General features: G+C 39.0%; 1 protein-coding gene across 2 annotated transcripts in view; it reads right to left on the bottom strand.

Annotated features, from left to right (window-relative positions):
• Nucleotides 1-7,500, bottom strand: part of LOC137980205 (tetratricopeptide repeat protein 28-like) — a 36,804-nt gene that overhangs the window by 23,554 nt on the left and 5,750 nt on the right. For both annotated transcript variants that reach the window (XM_068827597.1, XM_068827596.1), the window contains 3 exons: nt 7,236-7,284; nt 4,888-4,935; nt 4,594-4,642 (listed from right to left, as the gene is read on the bottom strand). The gene's annotated coding sequence lies outside the window, so the exon portion shown is untranslated. The remainder of the gene's footprint in view (nt 1-4,593; nt 4,643-4,887; nt 4,936-7,235; nt 7,285-7,500) is intronic.

Below are 7,500 nucleotides of genomic sequence, written 5' to 3' on the forward strand. Positions count from 1 at the left end.
ACTTTAGATAACGCTAACACCAAATCCAAAGCTACTACAGTCGCAGAACATTTCCTCTCCTCTCCCCACAACATTTCTAAGGACATGCAATTAATTCCTACCGAAAAAATATTTTCCAAAAGAGACGCGATCCGTAAGGCAGGAGTTCCCAACAAAACCACTGCACAAAGAGGCTGCTCTGCAAACTGTTTTCGAGCTGGCTGTATAAAACAAAATCTCGAGTGGGAGCTGGCTGGGAGTTGACTCTAACCGCGTATGGCTCACATGGATATGAAAAACATTGTTCCTGGCTGACTAAAAAAGTTCAGTTTTTTTTTCCTGGCTAAGACTTTCCAGGCTGAAATTTGTCCACTGGCGTAAAGGTTTTTAGATCATATTCGAATGATGCAATTAATTGGACAGACTAATGATAGCACGTTTTCTTTTAGTTTCTGGGTTCTACCATACAAGATCTCGTCACACAACGATCTCCCTTAAAGAAAAAAAGAAAATAAATATGATGAAATGGTGATAATAGACAAAAATTCTACCCCGAGATCCTTACCGTTATACACCTATCAAATCGCGCACGCTGCAATCATTTGTCATTGAAAAACCAATTCCGGTCGGAGGACAGATTATCTCAGGTTGCGATGGGCCATCCGAAAGAATATCATCATTTGTGGATCATTTATTACAGCTTATTGCCATGCGACAAAAATCGTACATCAAAGACACAACTGATTTCTTAAATTTCGTTGAGGAACAACGAACAAAAATGACCTTTGCTTTTGCCAACATTTTCATGGCCGAAATTGAAACCAACCTACTGAACCAAAGTGGGATAAAGCCCATAGCATGGAGACGCTATATCGGTGACATTTTCTCCTTTGGGACACGAAAAGAGAGGACCTCGATAAATTCATAAAACAAGCAAACACATATCATCCAAAGATAAAATTCAAAGCTGAGATCTCAGACACCGAAATCGCCTTTCTTTACACAGTGATTTACAAAGGAGTGAGATTCCAAACAGAATCCAGCAGTAAAAAAACCTTAAACAACTCTTGATGCAAGAATGGAGTTTAATACACAATCAGCCAATGCTGAAAACGTTTACAAAACGCCTCCTATCATATCATACGGAAGAGGGATATCACTTAAAGACATACTTGTTAGAGCAAAACGTTGCGGGAAGGCATCTATTACAGCGTCGCAACCGCAAACACGCGTAGGGAAGTCAGACCAGGTTTGTCATAATCTTTTCTCTAACAGAAATAAACTGTATCATTAATCAGTTCTCTGTTGTTCAGCTCTAAAGTAATACTGACACAAGTATTCGTCTCAGATGCACACAAAATTCTTAACTTGGCTAGCTGATAAACCTCTATTTCTATTTGTATCTTCACCTTTGGTGTCTTACACTCAATCTCGTATATACACCTACACGATCAAGATTAAGATCAAGACATCCTTGTTAATCGGTTGCAAAACACAGTTGGGCTTCGAGGGACAGTTCTGAACTGGTCTATACATAATATTTGTCTAACAGAAGTAAGCGGATATCTATCACTTTCTGGTTTGCTTTAATCTCGATTGCGGGGTTCCCCAAGGCTCTCGTTTGGGTCCTCTCTTATTATCTATTCATCTCAATTGTTTAATGTTATCGAAAAAGACCTACCATGTATTCACTGCTTTACTAAACTTTATATAAGTTTCAAACCAGATAGCCAAGTCAGTCAAGATGCCAAAATGAGGGCTATGGAAAGGTGTATTGCAGATATTCGAAGATGGATGATCAATAATAGACGCCTACTTGATGCCGACAAATCTGAGGTGTTACTAATTGAACTCAGTATCAGCTAAATAAGTTAGATGACAGCAGGTTTTTACGTGTAGGTGATAATGACATAAGGTCTGTTGCCTGCGCTAGAAATTAAGGAGTCTGGTTCGATGAAAAAATCTCCATGTCTACACACATCATCAAGGCATGCAGCAGTGCGCTCTTTCACTTGTATAATATCAGAAGAATTAAGAAATATCTATTATTTTGTGGACGGTTTGCGTTTAATAGTGCATGCCCTTAATGATTATTGTAATAGCTTAATGTATGGACTACCAAATGTAAAATTCTCCAAATTACAGCCGCGTCCAAAATGCTGCTGCTAGACTCAATATGGACATACCCAATTTCTCACACATAACTCCAGCTCTCTACGAAATTCATTGGCTTCCCACTGCCTATCGAATCAGGTTTAAGATTTAATTCAATTCATGGATCAACGCCATCTTATCTTAGTGACGAGATAAAGGTCAAGCACAAGAGCTCATATGCATTACGCTCGAATAATAGCCAGGTATTAGCAGTTCTACAGAAGATAATGCGCCCAACACTTGATGGCAGGTCGACTGACCTATGTGTTGTTACGACTCTTGGAATTTTATTGCAGAAGCAAGTGCCACACTATTTGTAGCTTTTTAACATCACTTTCTTGAATACGTACACAAGCACCAAGAAAAAGGTTTTAAAACACCGAACAGAAAATTGTGCTTGAAAACCTAGTAGTTAGACAACAATAGTCCTTCGGATTTCAGGTACGCTGACATTTCATCAGAAGCACTTGTTTTCAACATTTGGAACCTCTTTGTAGCGGTCAGCTGCCGCATGCAATTTGCCTTACCAAACATTAAAATCTTATCGTCGCGGGAAATTCTTACGAGAGCATTTCCATAATTGGACTTGGAGGCCTTCGGAAAGACTATCTATTTTCGTTACTTTTCTTGTAAAATTATTTAAGCTTCTCTTGCCCAAAGTTCATTTCCACTATAGAAGACCAAATACTTTCTTAGTCAATTTATGACAGCCGATGACCAGCATGAAGGTCAAGTTGGCGGTTTTTAAAATGCAGGGGTTTGTCTTCAAGCGTTTCCTTCTTTTCTCGCCCCATTTTTCGCGGGGCCAAGACATTAAAATGTTTTATGTCCCCCCACGGAAACGCTCGCTACGCAGGCTACTGTTGATCCTGATTGGTTAACAATTGCTCAGCAAGAGCAAGCAAGCTTACAAGACATTCCTTCTCCGAAAAGAAACATGTCATATGCAATGAAGTAGGACAAAACTTCTGATTTAGAAATGATACCAATTAAGAGACCTCGAGTACTAATCCAAAATAACACAATTTTTTAATAACAATTTCCTCCATAACGCATTTCATGTTAGGCACATCACTCACTTTCATTTTAAATTGAATTCTTCTCTTTTTTGCCGGGCTTAGTTTTGAAAATCAAATGATTCGACTTTCTAATATGGCAACTTACTGCAGCAGGTCTTAGCAGGTTTGACTCCTGCCGAAAGGCATTCCGATTTATTCCGAGTAACCCCGAGTCACCACCGATCGAAAAAGTATCTCTTCAAAGAGCAAGTTGTATGTAATTGAAACTGGTTTGCATAGCATGAGTCATTTATTCATAAGTAAAAGATGTACGTAAACTGAATGAACGACTTACCAGTGTTGGTCCAAACTAACTAACCCCCGGGAATTTGCCTTTTTTTTCTTATGGATGGCAAATTCCCGGGGGCTGGGGCACTTAAGCTGTCAAATGCCCAGCGGTGAGGACGAAAGTAGAGGGTAAATGCCCCGTCCCTGGGATCGTTTCAATCAACCATGCAACAGGTTCTATTCCTTACATCATAGATTACTGTCGTTTTCAGCGTTTTAACGCCAGTTTTCATTTTCGTACGTCTGCAATAGATTGCTCCTTTGACGCCCAATTCACGTTTTCTGAAATTCGAAGCTCGCAATAATAGTCTTAACCGTTGCAAACCGATGATAAAAAATATTCAGCCACCAAAACACTGATAACAATGTGGTCTGATGTGAAATATGTTTAATTATACATGTTTATTTATAGTCCTTGATTTCAAATTTGCAAACCTTTTTATAATATTTCCAAAAACCGCCATTTTTATAATATCACACCAAATAGAATGAATAAAATGCGGCCTGTCGCGAAACGCGACAGTTCATACACCTTCTCGCTATTTGCTTTGAAATTTGCTTTTTAGATTAAAGTACATATTAAAATTCAGAAAACATAACTTTAAAACGTCGACAATTTTTCCAGTCCTTACTGGATAAGCCAATCCTCCACAAAGCGTTGATCTTGACCACGGAAATTCTCCATGTTTTAAACATAAACCACATAGATGTCAAAGGCCCGGGGCTGTCCCCGGGATTGACCGGCCCGGCCCCTGGGTCGCGCTAAATTAGCTACAGCCCCACCCCCGGGACTGACAAGGCGGGCAAATGCCCCGCGGTTGCGCAGTTGGAATTGACTGATGCATAACTCTAAAAAATTTAACTTCATGTGGTTATCCACTGTCAAGTCTCTTGGTAAAACGTTATCTTGTGGGATATAACTTTCTTATACAAATCATTAATGCCTACTCAAACACCGTGCATTGACAACACGTGACTGTAAATGAAAAAAAGCTCAAGGTACATCACTTACTTACTTTGTCGATGTGCAAAGGAAAGAATAGAGGGTAGTATAGTTTGATCAAACGACAGACAAATAACTTAATACACCTAGAAAGCTAATATTACGAAATACCTTGCAATGTTCCTCTTTAAAACCTTTTGAGAAGGAATAATGAATCTGGCTGAAAAACAAAAAGGTTAAATAATACTTGTGGATCATTTGGGTGCGTCATTCGCAACTGACCATGAGTGACGGTGATCACTTTAGAAAATAAACACATAAGGAATTCCGATATAGTCACTAACTTGATCCAAACTGAGTAAAGAGAAAACAACAAAAAGTAAGGCAAAAGTCAGCAGCACTGGTTTATAACACATAAATTACTTGTTCGTGTTGTTAAGAAATAAGTAACAGCTAGCAACTTACCAAAATGGATGCTAATCGATGCGAGGTCCTCGACGACAAGAAATGACTCTGCAAAATTTGCAAAATGTGGTTATCCATATATTATCGAATCTTGTACGAAAACTCTTAACTTTCATAACAAAAATCAGTTATGCTTAGTATGCAAAAAAGTAGAAATGGAGAGGAAAGCTAAAAAGTTCTCAAGAGAACAGATCGAGGTGAAATCACAGTTCCATTGCTCCAAACAACTCAAGGACGGGGGCGTTGGGATTTTCGGTTTTGGCCATTTTTTAGGCCGGTTTTTCGCTTTTTCCGCCGAAAAACTTTGGTTTTTCGGTTTTTGCGCGTGTTACGGTTTCGGGTTTTTTCTTATTTTAGCATTTGGTTTTCGGTTTTCGGCCAAAATACAAGCGGTTTTTCGGATTTGGTATCCAACGCGGTTTTCGGTTTTGTCTGTTTGGTTTCTGGTTTCCTCAACCGCGAGCGCGTGCGAAATTAACATAGTTTAGTCCGTATCCTTCAGGTGCCACTAATGTATCAGATTGATTAAGGTTTTGAAAATCCGGGCCTGTAAACTTTCGGTTTTAATCGAAATTCACTTCGGTTTTTCGATTTTGGTGAGTTTTTGAGCGGTTTTTCGGTTTCTGCTAGGCCCCAATGCCCCCCTCCTCAAGTAATGGTTTCGTTCGGCGAGGTTCAAAGTTGAAATGAGAACGCATACATTATACGAAACTCTGGTCTTGCTTAGCTTTAAGTAAGACTTAAAGCGAGAAGACGTTAAGGGTTTGTTATGGCTAGAACTGATTGAATGCATTCTTAATCGTCATTTGCTTTGTGACACCCTCAATTTTGAATCTAAGCAGATTCAAAAACTAAAACCTTCTCCCTTCAGCAACAATTCAAGATATAGAGATTGCTTCATGGAAAATGTGCGCGTACGATTTTTATTCACGAGTTGAGTAGTATGAGAACACGAACGAGTGAGCGCAGCGAACCAGTGAGTTTTCTGATACGAAACAACGCGTGAATAAAAATCATAGAAAGCATTTTCCATGCTGTAATGTGTTTATTTCATAGGGACTGAAGTTTTTTTCGTGGTAGTGTTCGATAGACAAATTTATTTCGCACAAATGGAGTGGGGCGATAAAAGCAATAAACAATGGTTTAAAATCGCCCAGCCGACAATTTATTTAATTTTATATAATAACCAAGTCAATGTGCGTGCTCTGATTGGTCAATCAGCTATGCTTTATTGTGCCAGTAAACTCATGGAAAAATCGCGCGTCTTCTGAATTATTATATAAATGCAATAGACCACGGGTTTCTGTGGTTTATAGAAATGATAAACCGCTTGGAATGTTGGAAGAACACTCGAACAAATCGTAAATCACTCGCCTGCGGCTCGTGATTTACGAATTCTTCTTGTGTTCTACCAACATCCCGCGTGGTTTAACGCCAGTTTTCATTTTCGTACGTCTGCAATAGATTGCTCCTTTGAGGCCCAATTCACGTTTTCTGAAATTCGAAGCTCGCAATAATAGTCTTAGCCGTTGCAAACCGATGATAAAAAACATTCAGCCACCAAAACACTGATAACATTGTGGTCTGATGTGAAATATGTTTAATTATACTTGTTTATTTATAGTCCTTGATTTCAAATTTACAAAACTTTTTATAATATTTCCAAAAAACCGGCATTTTTATATAATACCAAATAGAATGAATAAAATGCGGCCTGTCGCGAAACGCGGCAGTTCATACACGCTCTCGCTATTTGCTTTGAAATTTGCTTTTTAGATTAAAGTACATATTAAAATTCAGAAAACATAACTTTTAAAACGTCGTTAATTTTTCCAGTCCTTGCTGGATAAGCCAATCCTCTACAAAGCGCTGATCTTGACCACGGAAATTCTCCATGTTTTAGATATAAACAACGTGGGTGTCAAAAGCCCGGGGCTGTCCCCGGAATTGACTAATGCCCGGCCCCTGGGTCGCGCTAAATTAGCTACAGCCCCACCCCCGGGACTGACAAGGCGGGCAAATGCCCCGCAGTTGCCCGGGAGGGGGTGGGGGGGCAGGGCGCAGTTGGAATTGACTGAAGCATAACTCTAAAAATTTTAACTTCATGTGGTTATCCACTGCCAAGTCTCTCGGTAAAACGTTATCTTGTGAAATATAACTTTCTAATACAAATCATTTATGCCTAATCAAACACCGTGGATTGACAACACGTGACTGTAAATGAAAAAAAGCTCAAGATACATAACTTACTTTGTCGATGTGCAAAGGAAAGAATAGAGGGTAGTATAGTTTGATCAAACGACAGACAAATAACTTAATACACCTACCAAGCTAATATTACGAAATACCTTGCAATGTTCCTCTTTAAAACCTTTTGAGAAGAAATAATGAATCCGGCTGAAAAAACAAAAGCTTAAATAATACTCGTGGATCATTTGGGTGCGTCATTCGCAACTGACCATGAGTGACGGTGATCACTTTAGAAAATAAACACATAAGGAATTCCGATATAGTCACTAACTTGATCCAAACTGAGTAAAGAGAAAACAACAAAAAGTAAGGCAAAAGTCATCAGCACTGGTTTATAACACATAAATTACTTGTTCGTGTTGT

The sequence above is a fragment of the Montipora foliosa genome, chromosome 12, assembly GCF_036669935.1.
Source record: "Montipora foliosa isolate CH-2021 chromosome 12, ASM3666993v2, whole genome shotgun sequence".
Lineage (NCBI taxonomy): Eukaryota > Metazoa > Cnidaria > Anthozoa > Scleractinia > Acroporidae > Montipora > Montipora foliosa.